This window comes from Podarcis melisellensis (genome assembly GCF_964234715.1).
Source record: "Podarcis melisellensis genome assembly, chromosome: 13".
Lineage (NCBI taxonomy): Eukaryota > Metazoa > Chordata > Lepidosauria > Squamata > Lacertidae > Podarcis > Podarcis melisellensis.
Genome location: NC_138545.1, coordinates 33,423,293 through 33,440,309, shown reverse-complemented (window position 1 = coordinate 33,440,309; position 17,017 = coordinate 33,423,293). Strand labels below are relative to the sequence as shown.

At 44.7% G+C, this 17,017-nt stretch overlaps 1 long non-coding RNA gene across 2 annotated transcripts; it reads left to right on the top strand.

Annotated features, from left to right (window-relative positions):
- Positions 1–98: 98 nt before the first annotated feature.
- On the top strand, positions 99–15,593 carry LOC309355152. Of its 2 annotated transcripts, none has more exons than XR_014162437.1 (3): positions 99–726; positions 2,122–2,200; positions 14,382–15,593. It is a non-coding gene; the product is annotated as an uncharacterized lncRNA (long non-coding RNA). The 2 variants fall into 2 exon arrangements; XR_014162438.1 differs by lacking the exon at positions 14,382–15,593 and adding an exon at positions 5,763–6,349.
- Positions 15,594–17,017: the final 1,424 nt, after the last annotated feature.

Here is a 17,017-nt window from a genome sequence, read left to right as displayed (position 1 = left end):
TCGGCACGGCGTCTGGCCAATCGCCGTCCTTCCCCTGCTGCGTCGGGCTCACCCAATGGGAAAGAGCGGCTTTGACAAGGACGGACGTCATTTCAGAGCCCAATCGCAGGCGTGAAATCACGAATTGACTAGCCCAATCGCCAATTGGGGCTGAGGGCAGTGTTGCGCTTATCCTTGATTGATTGACAGGCAAAGGACCCGCGAGGAAGAAGAGAGAAGAGAAACACATCCACACGGAGGCCTTAATCAAGGAGGGGTGGGCTTTATATTTTGGGAAGTCTGATTGGTCAAGGGATGGAAGAGTGGCTTCACAGAAGGCCAATAGGAAAACTGGGGTGATTCCTCCGCTACATCTTTTTACGAGCGTTTGGGTACTATACGTGAACTGGCTCCTCACCAGAGGCGGCTGCATTTGGGGCACCTGCAGAAGCTGCAGCGGCCCTAGAAGAGAGGCGGCGACTGAAGACCAAGACCCAGTTTTTTCTGTTACTTAAAGCAGTTGCAAACAAAACGGTTTCCAAGCTCATCTTGCCATCTTGGAAGCTGGAGACATTTTGATTTAGGTTTTGATTCATGAAAATGGGAGGCCGGGGGACTCCTCGGCCTTTGGTATCGCACAGCGTCCACCACAACTTGTCTTCCAAATCATGTAAATGGCATCAGCATTTATGGATTAGGCAAGCAGGCAGGCAGAGAGCCCGACAGCAGGTGGAGCCAGAACCAAAGGCAGGTAGAAATAGCTGAAGTCCAGTTTTGTTCCCATCCCTCCTGCCTGCTAAGTTGAGGGTCGAATTCAAAAATTTCCACTGGAAAAACCGTTATGTCCCTGTGGAGATGGCAGTACAGTGGCACCTCGGCTTACATACGCTTCAGGTTACATACGCTTCAGGTTACAGACTCCGCTAACCCAGAAATAGTACCTCTGGTTAAGAACTTTACCTCAGGATGAGAACAGAAATCGTGCTCCGGTGGCGCGGTGGCAACAGGAGGCCCCATTAACTAAAGTGGTGCTTCAGGTTAAGAACAATTTCAGGTTAAGAACGGACCTCTGGAACGAATTAAGTACTTAACCCGAGGTACCACTGTATTGAGTCAGTGGCTCATGTGCTTCTGACTTGCACTCTTTATAAAAAAAGTTTTGAGCAGTGAGGTTATCACCCCTCTACTATAGTCCATGTGGGTCGCTCAATCGTTCCTGCAACTATCTCCTTTGTTTTAGAAGATCAAGGTGATCAGGTGACAGCCAAAACAGCAAGGTTTTTAGCGGGGGCAATTAGAATAAGATCTCTTATTTGGTTATTGATGTAAACCCCCCAAATGTATTTTCTATAGTTAAGTTTTTACCTCTTATCTTCAGCACATTTTATTTTATTGGTATGGCTAGTGGCTGATGCAAATACAGATTCTTTTGATTCTGCTAAGTTTTCCAAGGACAACACGGAGTTGAGGAGGAAGAACCTGACAGGCAGGGTCTCCCCCCCCCCCCACACACCAACCCTGGACTGGATGTAAGGCAGGCAGGTAGAGGCAGCCTGAAGTTGGTGGGGCAGTGCCCCCACTTGCCCTAATACAGTGGTGGCCAAACTCGGCCCTCCAAATGTTTTGGGACTACAACTCCCACCATCCCTAGCTAACAGAACCAATGGTCAGGGATGATGGGAATTGTAGTCCCAAAAAACGTCTGGAGGTCTGAATTTGGCCACCACTGCCGTAATGGATCACCCTGTACTGCCTGCACGAGGGCATTTCAATCTACAAGGCCACTCTACTCAGTATTTTTAGGTGGCGACATTCATTCACTTTATATCCCGACCTTCCTCCGAAGCCCACTTTAAACTCTTATTTGTTCCTTTGAAGCTCCACCCTTACCCACTCCCCAACTGAAAGCTACTGAGAGATCAAGGAAAACCAAAGGATCATCATGTTTCCCTCCCCTTATGGTTTTGATCTATGGGCTACTTTTAAAATGAGGCTGCATTTTAAATTGCATTTTAACCTGTATTTTAAATTGCCCCCCATTATGTTTTTACTGTAATTTTAGTGGTGTTAGCCACCCTGAGCCCGGCTCTGGCCGGGGAGGGCGGTGTATAAATATTTTATATTATTATTATTATTATACAGGACCAGCAAGGCTGTTTCGTTTCCAAAGCCAGGCCTGAAGCCCACTTGAAATAGATCTACAGAATGGTTTTATCCAACAGTGAGTATGCCTCACCTGATATCCCCACATCAAAAACGCAACCTGGGCACAGCAAAGGCAAGCATTTATTTCGCACCAATTTGCCTTGCCACTTCAGGCATTCAGAAACGTCTAGGCTTCAATATGCTTTACAACTCTAGGGGGCACCAAATGCTTTTGATTACAATGCAGGCCAGCATCTGCTCAGATGTCCTGCAACATAGTCTAGATTTAGCATTTGGTAGCATTTGGTAGCGATTGCAACCAGGACCTATCGTAGCATGGTTCAGGCTTCCAGCTTCTCCATTCCACCCATCCTCCAGCTTTCTGCTCCCTCCTCAGTAGCCACTTAGCACTGTGGCCAGTCTGTTGTGGGTTGGGTCCCTGGCTCCAAATATACTACCTTTTCCTCCAAGGAGCTCAAGATGGTGTACATGGTTCTCCCCTCTCCATCTTATCCTCACAATAACCCTGTGAGGTAGGTTAGGCTGAGAGGCAGTGACTGGGAGCACCCAATGAGCTTCATGGCTGAGTGAGGATTCAAACGCTGGTCTTCCAGGTTGTAGCCTTAACACTTTAACCATTGCTCCATGCTGGCACTCAGTCTGCTGACATTTCCCTCTTATGTGTGGGTGGTGCTGTTTTGGCAACATAAGCGACGACAATAAACACCTGGCATCAGAAACGGAGGGAATGCTTATCAACACTGGACAGCTCAAAAAGCAAAATCTGGAAAGTCAAAGAAGGCTGTAGTGCTGAGTCTTCAATTTTCTCTCCCCTAGACTGCAATTCCCATCATCCCTGACCGCTGGTCTTGCTAGCTAGGGATGATGGGATTTGTAGTCCAAAAACAGCTGGAGACCCAAGTTTGGGAAACACTGCTAGAGTAAACCAGAGGGAGTTCAACCTGTGGAAAATACTCTACAAATGACTTAACATTTGTAGACAACAGCCAGCCCAGCCCTGTGCCTCGTGGGTGTTCATGCCTCATTTAAAGCACATGACTTCACTCAAAGAAGCCTGAGAACTATTCTATACCCCTCACAGAGCTATGATTCCCAACAGCCTTCAGTTCCCAGGCTTCTTTGCAGGAAGCCATGTGTTTTAGATGCATGGTATGTACACAGCTAGTTCTCAAGACGGTTTGAAAATCGAGGCTCTTGCAATGCATCGTGAACAGCAGCAGTTATGGTCTCTGAGTATTAAGCCTATGCATTCAGTTTGGTCTTTAAAGGAGACTCTTGAAGCAATACGATAGTCATCTTCAAATATGTGATGGGCTGCCTGTCGCAAAGAAGACTGGGCAAATTGGTTTCCTGTTGGTATGTTTCATTCTTAAACCCCTCTTTAGTCTGTTGTATGAGTAGAAGGGCCTTAAATGGCTTTTTAAATACAGTGGTACCTTGGATCTCAAACTTAATCTGTTCTGGGATTCTGTAAGACTCCCGAAACCATTCGAAAACCAAGGCACGGCTTCCGATTGGCTGCAGAAGTTTCCTGTACTCAAGCGGAAGCAGCATCGGATGTTTGATTTCTGAAAAACGTTCACAATCCGGAACACTTACTTCCAGGTTTGCGGCATTCAGGAGCCAGTTTGTTTGACAACTAAGCCGTTCGGGTACCAAGGTACCACTGTAATGATTAAAAGTTATCAGCAGTTATAGGTGTACCTCTGACTATCTGGAGACAGACTGCAAAAGCACACCATCATCTCTATGCCCAGCTTCCAGAGCCCCCTGGCTGGCGACTGTTGGAAACAGAGGGCTAGATTAGATGGGCCTTGATATCACTCCCTCTAATACCAGACTCATGATGAGTGCCAATAGCACAAGTACCAAATGGAATGAATGGGAAATTAGAGGGAGATATAAGCAAGCCACAAAATGTTGAGTGTCCGTTGAAAAATAATGGATTTGTTTTCTTTAGGGGGGTGAGTCTGGAATCTAGACGTGTGTGGCAGGTGAGGTGAGGATTCACTGCAGCATTTTGTTGCAGGGCGCAGTTGTGATTCAGAAAAGCAATTGTGTGTTCTCACACAGGCAGATTATACATTTGAAGGGAGACTGTAAATTCATTTGAACATCAAAACCCAAATGTAATCTTTGAACCATTGGGATTTTGAGAGTCTTTGTGCAAATATTGGTGAGAATTTTCCTCCTCTCGTTTGCTTCCCCTTTACGTTAGGGGTGTGTATGTGAAACCAGGGCATCATCAAACCCGGAAAGGGCACTGACAAGCGTGGCTTCACTGAGAATCTTTGTCCCTTTTATAGTCTCTGAGATGCTTCAGTTGCTCTTTCATGTAGACCACAGAGCGTTGCTGAGAGTTTACTAAGAATCTTTGATCTGCCTTTAAACAAAAAGAGGAGTCTATGGTTGGGTGCCTTTTCTTTTTTTTTTTACAGACCTACCGCTCTCCCTCTCCTCCCCGCTTCACAATCTGTATTAGAGAACACTAAGCGAGTTCTGGCTTGCTCTGAAGCTATGAGGTTGAGAGATAGGTTGCATTGCGGAGATGACAAAGACCCTGTTGTGGGGCCAGCCAGGTACAAGGGTTTAAAGTACAGGTGGAAAGGTTTGTCAGTTTCCATTTCCCTCAGTCCCTCATTTCTCCAATCTTAAATTCAGTTCACCACATTTATTTACATGTTGCCTTTATATATACCATCATTTCATGGTGGCTTAAATTTTTTAAAAAGTCATCATTAAAATCCATCCTAATATTTCTCCTTATATGCAGTTTTGAAGCCTAATGAACACATTTCTGCAAGCAATTTCCTTTAATTAATGCACTTCTGTACCCTTTTTTAAAACCTGCATTGCATGCAAAATTCTAAGTGTGCATTTCAAAGATAGCTAGATTTCAGTTCATATCTTGTTGCGTGCTGTGCAATTTAGGACTGAATTTCTTCCTATCCCTGAAGTTGTTTACATATTTTGTGTCAGGGTAGATACGTATTCTTTGGAAAGCTCAAGAGTTTTCAAAAGAATACTCTCCATGCACTTACCTGAAATTGCTAGATTTGGAAAATATACTAATAAGGCTGCATGTACATTTCACCTTTAAAGCATATTCAAAGCACATTCTTCCCCTCAAAGTATTCTGAGCACTGTCATTTACACTTCACGGAGTTACAGTTTCCAGCAACCCTTGACAAACCACAGTGCCCAGAATTTGCTGGTGGGGAGTGTATGTATGTATGATTCGAATGTACTTTACAGGTACTCAGCCTACTGCAAAGAGACAAGGCAAAATAAAGCGGAGGCTTCAGGCCTAGTTCCACAGTATGGGGTTGGCAGAATGCATCGACTCCCGCATTTCTCTCCCTGGAAATATTTGGCGAAAGAAAGAAGAGATGTGGTAGCATCATCGCCTCCCCTGTTTCACCAGCCCAGCTTCACTTTATTAGCTGCAGTTTGCAGGAGGCGGGGGAATGACGATGTCCTGTTGCCACATGTTCCTTCTACCCAAACATTTTCATGAGGGTCTATGGCAATTTACACCCTTGCAATAGATAATGGGAGCTGAGGTTGAGTGCCCTCCCAGTTTCTGTATCTGTCCCTTGCAGTGTTGTTTTTTTCAGCTGGAGCTCAGTTCCGGCACCTCTCACATGGGCGCCATTGCAGGCTGACACTCCCCATACCCGTTTCTTGCCTTTGCGTACTTCTGAGAAGCCTAAAATGAACATTTCAAGTCAAAATGGAAGCTGGCCAGCGTTTGTGTGTCTACACTTTTTTAAGATCTATGACTGAAATATACTCGGAGTCGAGTGGATTTCATGCTCTTTATTCAGCTCATAGTGGTGAGGAGGAATGGAAGTTCCCCCACAATATCTGCTTTATATACATTATTTACACAATGGGCTGCATGTGATTGGCTAATTCCGGGATTCTCCTGTAGGCCAATCAGGTTGTGGATTCACTTCCACCTGGAGCTGGATTGGGTGGCTCCTGCAGAGCAATCATACTGCTGTATTGTTCTAGGACCAATCAGACTGCTGCATTTTGGATCCTATTCAACTCAGTACATAACAATGAATCTACTTTGCTCCTAGCCACGATTGGTTAAGCTAAGCTAAGCTAAGCTAATTCATATTATATTTCCTTTTCTTCTATCCATCTCCCGTGTAGTGGTGGCAGGATTTAAGCTTTCCTACTAGGCCTCTACCGTTGCACACATGCACATTCGCACAAGGGCCCTTCCAGGCTGCCCATGCCATCTGCCTGAATGACAGAGAACAAGGGAGGAGGGAACATTGATTTGACCTGCACCAGAACCAGGGGTGACCCCCAAACCAGCTAGGCAGACAGCTTGCCATAGTGTTTAGTACCTCCGCAGGCAGTGAACATTGCTGCTGTGAAACCAGCATCTGTTCAGGGTTGCCCTGAGTCATAGAATCATAGAATTGTCGAATTGGAAGGGACCCCAAGGGCAATCTAGTCTAACCCCCCTGCAATGCAGGAATCTCAGCTAAAGCATCCATGACAGATGGCCATCCAACCTCTGCTTAATAACCTCCAAGGAGGGACAGTCCACAAACTCCCTGAGGGAGTCCATTCCACTGTTAAACAGCGATTACATTCAGAAAGCTTTTCCTGGTGTTTAGTCGGAATTTCCTTTCTTGTCACTTGAAGCCATTAATTCGAGTCCTACCCTCCAGAGCAGGAGAAAACAAGCTTGTTCCCTCTTCCATGTGACAGCCCTTGAGATATTTGAAGAGGGTGGCTTACTCTAACAATGTCATGGTGAGTTCCAGCACCTATTTTTCCTGGAGGAAAAAGCACAGCTGGAATGTATTCTTGAACTCTGACAATGGCTCTAGCTTGCTTGGGTAGAAGAGGGGTGTGTGAGTACGTGTAGAAACTAGCCTACTGTACAAAGGCAAAATTTACACTCATTGCTGCCCCGGCCCCACCCACCACTGGCATAAGGGAATGTGGCCCTTGCATTGACAAAAATTCACCCCTCTGCTCAGCAGAGTTCTGCAAAGTCCCCGTGAAATTACTGGGTGCAAGAGCACCAAGACCACTTCACACTGCATGGGGATGTTCTTCATAGAAATAAGGTCGCATCCATCCTATACCTTTAATCACTCTTCTCCCACTTTCATTATCATGGCTCCCCCCACAAAATCCTGGGAGCCAGGGCCGGACCAAGACATTTTGGTGCCTGAGGTAAATCACAAAATTCCACCCCCTGCCAGGGAAGAAGGGGTGAGTGAGGTTCTGCATCAGGAACAAGGGGGTAATAAAAATTAACATCTGGAGGGGGGAGGGTAGGAGGAAACCAGAGGCGGCCCCCTCACCTTGCCTCATGGAGCTGTAGTTTGTTAAGGGCGCTGGGCCTTGTAGCTCTGTGAGGTGTCTCCCCTCACAACTCTCAGCGCCCTTCACAAACCACATTGGCCCCCAGAGTTCCTTGGGAGCAGCAATGACTGCTAAAGAGATGTAAAAGTGCTTTAAATTGTACACTGTGGATGCCACCTGAGTAAAGGAACATCGCTTGAGAAGAGCGTTGTCTGTTTTGCAAGGTGTACAGGAGTCAGGAAAACGTGTCACAGTGGAAATACTAACGTTCATGCCACACTGGTGAACTTGCACTTTTTTTTAAAAAAAAACAGGTGCTTGAATAGGAAAACAGTTCAAATGTGGCACCGTATTGTGGGCGGAACAGGGGCAGATTAAGGTTTCTCCCCCTCCCCAAGCTGGGGAAATACCTGGATTCAAAGGCTCCTGAGCCACAGCACCTGGAGGAGGGTTAAGCAAAAGGGGCCTTTGAAATAGTTACATCTCCCACCACCACCTGCCCACATCCTTCCTCTTCTGCATTTAAGAACGACATGGGAGGGCTATTATATACGGGCCTAGAAAACAGAGAGGAGTTCCACTACTGATGGTTTGTTGTAGGGTGGGATTGGACATGCGCCAAAAGTAAAATATCTCCTAAAGACCCTTTTGGCCCCCGAATACTTTCGGAGAAGTCCAGGAGGGATACATTCCTCATCCTCTGCTTGTTGCACAAGGGGCTATAAATTTGACCCCACCCACAGAGCTGCCAACCCTTTGCCTCTCCCTTTCTCCTTCCCGAGGGGGAGGAAGTCGCATGGGCAATAAATCTTCTCCAATGCCCTGAAGCTCTTCTGGAAGGCAAAGCAGAGGTTCGTTGGAATCGCAGAGCAGAGAATATGCTACAGGCTGAAGCCAGTTTAACTGTCTCCCCTTCTTTCTGGGGAATTCGGGGGCTGTATATCCTTCAAGGGGGGGCCCAACAGATATCCGAAACAAGGTTCAGAACTTTCACAATATACAATTCCCAATAAGTTTGTGGTGTATATATTATATGCCTTGAGATGAGCAGCATAGAAAGTGTGTAGACCTAAATTCAGGTATTGCACCTTAAATTTATTGTTTGTTTATTAAAATTTATATACCATCCTTCATCACGAGATTAAAAACACAATATAAAAAGCACAAATAAATACTTAAAACAGAAACAACAAAACACATTAAAACAAGGCTTCCACCCAAAGAATCGTGGGAACTGTAGTTTGCTGGAAATTGTAACTGTGATGGATAAACTAGAGTTCCCAGGGTTCTTTTGAGGTGGGGGGAGAAGCCATGCACTTTAAATGTACTCTAAATATATGATGCGCACATTGCCTTGATCTGAGCCAGGAGGCTCACCAGAGCTAACTCCAGAACTTGTTTTATATACAGTACTGTACATGTTTTATATACATGTGAAACTGTCTTATATCTGCGGGCATTATTAGAGGCTTGCCCAGGGGACCCAAGCCTCAGATCTTTGGGAACGGGCCCTGGCTCTCCTGCCCCTTTCCCTCTCCTAAAAAAATAATAATTAATTTTTTAATTAGTTCGCTTACAGGACAGATGGGTGAACTGCAAAACGCAGTGCTGGCGAAACCCCAGCTACCCATTATTTAATTAGTCAAGAGGCTAATACATATGAAAAAGCATTTGCAAATTGTGTGCAAATTTGTCTCAAGACCTTAAGTAATTAGCAAAGCCTGCTTATACCATCAGATCATTTGGTCAATCTACATTTAAAGCATATTTCCCACCCCCACACAAGAACCCTGGGAACTGTAGTTTGGTATGGGTGAATGGAATTTTAGCTCTGTGAGGAGCAAACTACAGTTCCCGACATACACATATTAGCTCAGTATTGTATCCAGGATTTCAGACTGGAGTGTTGATGGTCATTTTCTAAACATAAAGAGTTATGCAAGTTTAATTTGTCCTGGATTGCTGAACAGGGATTCATATTAAATATTGAATCTGGCCTTCCCAGCATCCAGTGCTTACTTTTCTGGCAGAAGGGCTGCAGTCCTAATCCCATTTACCTTGGAGTGAACCTCATTGAATTCAATGGGACTTACTTCTTAGTAAACATGGTTAGGATTATGCTGTTTTAAGTAGATATATGATATTGTTAATTCCCTCTCCCTCTCTCCCCCAATCCTGATTTTAAAAACAATTAGGTAGGGCTTACTTAGATGTTACTGCTGTTATTTGGAATGAAACTAATATTTATTTTTTTTAAAATAGTTCTGCACTAACCAACTGGTTTTGATAATGAATTATTATACAGAGTGTTAGATAGCTTTTCTTTTTCTTTTGCTATTTTGCTGTAAATTATCAGAATAGAGGGAGCTACATTTCTAGCTTGTGCACTTTTACTTTTCTTTACATGAGTGGCACTGCAGTATATATTTGTATCTTGCCTCTCCCACCGGGACCTGAAGGCTGTGCAAATGGGTTTCCCTTCTCCCAACGACAGCCCAATGAAGTGTGCTCAGCTGAGAGATGATAGAGCAAATACTAAATCTGTAAAACTGCACATATTTTGTTGTTGTTTGTTTTCATTTATCAGGGTTGTCAAACCCTTTTTTGGGTGGTGGTGGTATTTTGCTGTAAGAATCGGGGCTAAAAAATGTTGCAGTTAAACCAAGAGGAGCTGATTGTTTGGCATTCTTTAGATGGGCGGCATTATAGATTTGCATTCTGTTTTTCCTCCGGAGAGATCAAGGCTGTGTATGTTACCCTCCCCCTTTTTATATTTGCAACAGCCCTGTAAGGTAGGCTCGGCTAAATTAATATATGCAGAAGTTCTTGCCAATAGATTGCAGGGCAGCGGGTGTCAATCCTCAAACATTGTACATAGCCCAGGAAATCCTGTCACCATCCCTGCACAGACTGCATTTCTCTTACCATTGAGTAACTGGCCACAGCATCTAGGGTTAAAGGTGTCTCTCTCCTCCCAAAGGGGCAAGTTGCCCAAGCAAATAGCCAGAGATGGCCATCATTTCGGATACATGTAATTCTGAAGGGGGCAGGGGGGAGGGAAATCAACACACAAAATACACCGCTCAGTACAGTGCTGTTGTTAAAAGCTGGGTATTCCTTCAAACAACAGAACGAGAAAATTTGAAGAAGAACTAGGATTGCGTACAAAGACTTGGAGAGAACAGATCCCTGGCCATTTGGGGGCTCTTAATTTTGCCTGCAAAAGAGAACCAAGAACAGCCAGCAGAGGCCGCTGTTAGCCCTTCTGGGTACTGGTGGTCTCTTAGATGGTCACCAGTTGCACATATGGTTTAAGAGTAATTTCAGTGTGGCATGATCAAACCCTCTTGCCAGCTCATTCTTCCCGTGATTAAGCACAGATTAGCCACTGAGCCGTCACAGGAAATTGAAATCTCACCCCTTTAGAGCCAATAGGGCCAGCCTGGGATTCCCACCCCCACTTTTCTTTGCACTGAAAACTATTGAGAGATTAGTTTTCCCGCCTCAAGGAGAACAATTTTAAAGCCTTACTTTGCTTCATTGAAACAAGGCTTTTCACACACTCATTTAAAGCACGTTCCCCACCCCCCAATAATTTATTAAGGGTGCTGAGAATTGTAGTTCAGTGAGGTGCAAACTGCAGTTCCCAGTATTTGGGTGTGTGTGCTTTGAACGTACAATGTGCATGCAGGTCTACTTTGCGTTATTGAAACTAAGCTTGAGAGATTCACTATACTCAAGCTGTCCCATTGAGTCCATAATGAACCCAGCCCCATACCATCAGTTGAGTATCTTTGGAACCAAACTGCTGCTGTTCTGTCATCTCTCCCCACCCTGCTTTCCATGGGCTCACCCATAAAAAGCCAGGCAACCTCATGCACCCTGCTCGTTTGCGTTTTGTACATGGCGTCTCTTATTAATAAGCTCTCTCCTTACCGGGCAGTGCGGTGTGTGCTTGGCTGAACAGGGCTGGCCCTGCAAATCTCGGGCTGGCTATAAATATTTCCCGAGTCTTTAATTGCAGTAAATTATCAAATTACATGGGAGACTCAGCTGGCTCTCAGGCCAGACGAGAGTCATTGCATCTCTGAAATAATTGTCGGGGAGTGGGACACGCAGCCTACTGTGTGGCTGCATACACACCTGAAATGGTGATCTTTTTGCTCTATCCAAGGTGTACCCCAGGCAGAAATGTTGCGAGGGAGAAGCCCAGTGTTCACTGCAGGGAGAGAATTGTATCGCCAGTGCAAACTGTGAAAATTGTAAGTGCTGCTAACTAGCGGAAGCTGGTCTATTAGAGCAAATGGAACACTGCTCCATCAACCTCAGTCTGCCCTCAGCCAGACCCCACCTGCCTTCCTACAGTATGGTTGCCAGATGTCCCCATTTCCCGGGGACAGTCCCTGGATTTACAAATCTGTCCCCAGACAAAATCCGTCCCCGGAATGTCCCCGGATTTCATTTAATGTCCCCAGATTCATATTTTAAGTGTTGTAGATTTATTAGTAGGGAATGAATGTTGTGTGATTGGTTTAACAGCACAAGACACATCATATGGGGACTTCCGGCAAGGCAAAATGGCGCCAAGGCAGTGAGCAGCTCCTGAAGCCAGTCAGGATCAACTGCGATACCAGGCTGGCTTCGGGTTGCTGAGACTGCCGCTGCTGCAGCCACTGCCAAGGCGGAACCGCCAAAGGGGAACCAGGGACGCCTGGCGCGTCAACTGGGGGAACCGCTGACCCCCCCAACCCAAATCGAGCTGGGAGCAAGAGTGCCCGGCCACCTGGCCAACTGCCCAGCGGTGCTCTGGGGCCAGGAAAACCCCAGAGCTGACGCAGAGAGAAGGAGGAGAGGAGAAGGAGAAGGAAGGGAAAGAAAGAGGAAGGAGAAAAAAGAGGGGAGCTCTGATCTTGCTGCACTGCTGCCGCTGCCGCCACTGAGGAAGGGAAGTAGGAGAGCACCGGGAGGGCAAGGACACATAGCCGAGCCCAGGCCCAACCCCAGCCTACTCCACAGCAGCTAGTGCTCCAAGAGGAAGGCCATGCGGCAGAGGAAACCACAGAAGAGAATATATTACTTCTTTTTAAAAAAACATCCCCCCAACTTTTTAAAATAACTTTTTTTTCCTCTGTCCCTGGATTCTTTGAAAAAAGTCTGGTAACCTTATCCTACAGGTCGTTCTGGCTGTCAGGTCCTTCTGGCTCCTTCTGGCTTCTTAGCCTCAGTTTTGCCTTTAGAGAACTCACCAGACAGGAGGCTGGGACGAAAATGGAAATTAGCTCCAACTGTCTTTGGTTTTGGCTGTAGCTACTCCAGGATTCCAGTCTCTCTCTCTTTCTTTTTTAATTTTTTTTAAAGTTTTCAACATAACACAAATTAAGAGCTAATTAGTTATTTATCCCTTCTGGTCTCTCCCCACCCCTGGATTCCAATTTCTCTCCTTTGTTTCCTTACACATCTTAACTTTTCCATTCAAATTCAAGTTCATTTATAACCTTCATTCACATTACTTCATAAATGTTATATCAATCCTGCTAATGTTTTTAAATCTTTACAGTGAACCTTAAGGTACTCTATAATTTTTGTCCAGTCTTGTATAAACTTTTTTTCATCTTGATCCTGGATCTTCCTGGTCATCTTTGCCATTTCAGCATAGTTTATCGTCTTAGTTATCCATTCCTCCTTCGTTGGAACTTTTTCTTCTTTCCATTTCTGGGCAAGTAGCATCCTTGCTGCTGTACAGTAGTTGCATGCATAAATAGTCTTCACCTGTTACTCCTAATAAAAAGGCCTCCGGTTTTTATAACATTTTAAAACATTTTCTTCAATTCATTCTAAATCATTTCCCAGAAGCCGATAGTATTTATCTCTAGTAAAGCTAGCAAAAATGTGTAAGAATTTATCTAATGTGTGCTGGAAGTGTAAAGATAAAATGGGTACATTTTATCATATGTGGTGGTCATGCAAAATGGTAGTAGGCTTCCAGAATTCCAGTCTCAATTGGCATCACCTATTATAGCCTAAGATTCCCGTCCTGTTACATGAGAGAAGGCTTCAGATAACACAAGGGCACTTACTTCCAGGTGGCTATGTATAGGGCCGGGTTGTTAACTTATCCCAAGTTATTTTAATGAATGAAAATGTATTTGTCTTTCTTTCCCAAGTGCTTGTCAGTTATTGCAGTGCCTTCACACTCATCCATCATAGCATAGGAAGGTGGCAGCTGTTTAATTTGAATAAATGGATGTAATTAAGGTGGTCAGATGCAAGAGAGGGTGGGGCTCCTGAACCTTTTATTGTTGTGTAGAAAAGAGAATTTCAGCAGGTGTAGCTTGCTGAACCAACTGGAATTCTGGGCACCTTCAGACTGGCATTGTACTGTTGTGTGTATTCTGTAACATCTTCTTGACACGATAACACTGCATTAGTGGCAGACTTGTTCTGCTTTAGTTTGCTCTGTGGTACTCCCCCAATGCTACCTCATTCTTGCTGTCCGGAGGAGCTGTGGCGCAACAAATCACTGAACAAAAACAAACCAGAAGACAGAATCATAGAGTTGGAAGGGATCACGAGGGTCATCGAGTTCAAGCCACTGCAATGCAGGAATCTCAACTAAAACATCTGTGGCAGATGGCCATCCAACCTCTGCTTAAAAACCTTCAAAGAAGGAGAGTCCACAACCTACCAAGGGAGTCTGTTCCACTGTCGAACAGCTCTTACTGTCAGAAAGTTATTCCCAATGTTTAGTCGGAATCTCATTTATTCTGACTTGAAGCCACTGGCTTGAGTCCTACCCTCCAGAGCAAGAGGAAACAAGCTTGCTCCAATCTCCATGGGACAGCCCATGAGATATTTGAAGATGGTATTGTATCTCCTCTCAGTCTTCTCATTTCCAGGCTAAATGTACCCAGCTCCTTCAACTGTTCCTCATAAGTCTTTGTTTCCAGACCCTTGATCATCTCGGTTGGCCTCCTCTGCACATTTGTGGTGTAAAAAGTTACGGGATTTCAACAGGAGTCTACAAGGTATGCACTGGTTAGAAATTAAGCAGTGCAACCATCTCGAAAACTTTGCAGGCACAAACCATGTGGCCATCCTGATACTTTCATAAGCACAACACATCATGAATGCACAATAAAAAGGACAACTGGAAGGATCCTTCATCATCTTCTCACATGTTAAAAGATGCAGTAGCTCTGTCCTTTCTTGCATCTGGCCAACCTAGGAAAAATACTGCATGCAGGACTCGGTTGTTTAACAATAGCACCAACAAATTTTGGCTACTGAAAGAAAGCTAGAAGGAAAATCAGGAGTGGATTCTTGGATGATGGGACTGTGAACTCAGGTCTGGCACTAACAAAAAATTCCTAGGCTGCTATATTCTCAGAAGTGCCCTGCTCCTTCAATATCTGCCATTCAAAGCAACAATTTCACATTGGCTCCAGCTAGTTGGAATTGGAGTTCTAGGGAGTGGGGGAATTATTTCTTGCAAGTATGAAGTCTTCCCACCCCTAGCTTAAATCCCACTCCACCCTCATGCAGCAGATCCCGGTTGCTATTTTCATATTCAAGAGATTGCATCTGTTGCGTTTAACCCTTGAAACTAGGGTGGTGGTTGTTCTGGGGAAAACAACTAAAGACAGCGCATACACAGCTGCATTTGGAAATGGGCGGCGGAATGTGGAACTTCACCGGGATCTTCCAAGGCCTAGAGCTAGCTCCCTTGCTAACCACTAAAATAAAAGGATTGGGTAAGGAGCAATCTTGGAATAATTCGCTTAATATTCCAGGGAAATGATGATTTGGCAGTGGATTAAACCTTCCAGACCAAGCAACTGCCGGCAGGGGACGCTTGTGGTTTCTCGGCTTTCTGTTCAAATTGCTCACATGGTTTTGGGGTTTCCTCTCCCACCCTAAGGGCTAGAAACTTGTTCAGGAAAAGAGAGGATCAGAGAATGAAAAGCAGGAAGGAATTCTCAGACTTCTCCTGACTAGGTTCCATGTAGATCGGAGCCTTAGTTCTTAGCAGCTGTGTTTATCTTACAGAGCAAGTAAGATTATACTTTTATTAAAGCAACTAATCATATGCATAAGCAACAAGTGTTGTCTCTCGGTGTTTATTGAAACAGTAAATCATATGCATAAGCAGTAAGCGTTGTCTGTTGGTGTTTGTCTAAATTTTAAGACACCCCGAGTTCCCTTTAGTATTCCGCTGCCTTGTCTCCACTTCCCTTTGTCATGTAAAACAAAGCGATTGAGTCATCTCTTCTTGCATAGGCACACTGTCATGCTCGAGCCCAGTAACCATTAGAAAGAGATAAAGTAAGCAGAGGCCAGAAGACACGGAGGAGATTGGACAAAGCCAAGGGGGTTGCAGGACTGGCATTTTCAAAGCATTTCACACCAGTTATCTCAGTGAACCTTACAATAGTCCTGTTAGGTAGATCTATAATATTATAACCTACCTGTGGATGGGGCCCTGGAGTGCTAAGGCTGATCAAATAGAGACATACCTTTAAACCACATTCAAAATACATTGTTTCCCTCAAAGAATTCTGGGCACTGTAGTTTCTTAAGGGTTGTTGGGAATAGTAACTCTGTGAGGGATAAACTACAGAGCCCAGAATTCTTTGAGGGAAAGAATGTGCTTTGAATGCCCTTTGAAGGTATGGTGTGTACACAGCCCTGGCTTCTAGGATTCAGTGATGTAGGCCAGGTTTTGCCACGAATGGCTCCATCACAGCTGCAACCATTTCTAGAACACAGAATCCATAGACCAGTGGAGCCAGGTGATAACATAATTTATTCTGTTTTATGCTTCAGGCAATAAATTCTAAATCGGACACCCTTTCTCTGACCTTCTTTCCTGTATATGTGTGCCAAACCCCACACACCTTCTGGTTTTTGTTTTAATTGATTTGGGAATCTTGTATCCTACTTTTTAACCACATGGTGTTCAAGGCAGATGACAACAATAATACAAATCAATTTAATTAAATGCTATAAAGCAATAAAATAAAACAAACAAAAATCAACACAGATAAAACAATAAAAGTAGCTAGCTAAAACCAATTCTCACCTGTAGGGTGTTGTAGGACATGAGCAGCACTTTGAACTGTGAAAACATAACCAGCCTGGAAATGGACTGGTAGCTAGTGAAGCAGTTGGCTAACCCCTGAGAGTGAGTCCCACTGAATTCAGTTGGGCTTTTGTCTGAGTATGCATGGTTAGAATTGCACTGTTGTTGGGGGGGAGTTCCTCACATTCTCCCTGTACCCAGCACTAGCCATTACTTTGGTTGCAGCACTCTAAACTAGCATTTCATGCAGTTTTTAAAGATGCAGAGGCCCTGTCAGAAGAAAAGTAGCAACTACCCCCTAATTCTGACCTTGCATGTTGGGGAGTTGACCCATAAGATCAAGCTAGGCGTGAGTCCTTTCAAAGGATATTGCTGTGTCTTCCTCCAGGCATGCCTTAAGTCTGGCTTGGTTTTGCAAAGGACTAGAGTAGCCCCATAATGCCCCATAATGAA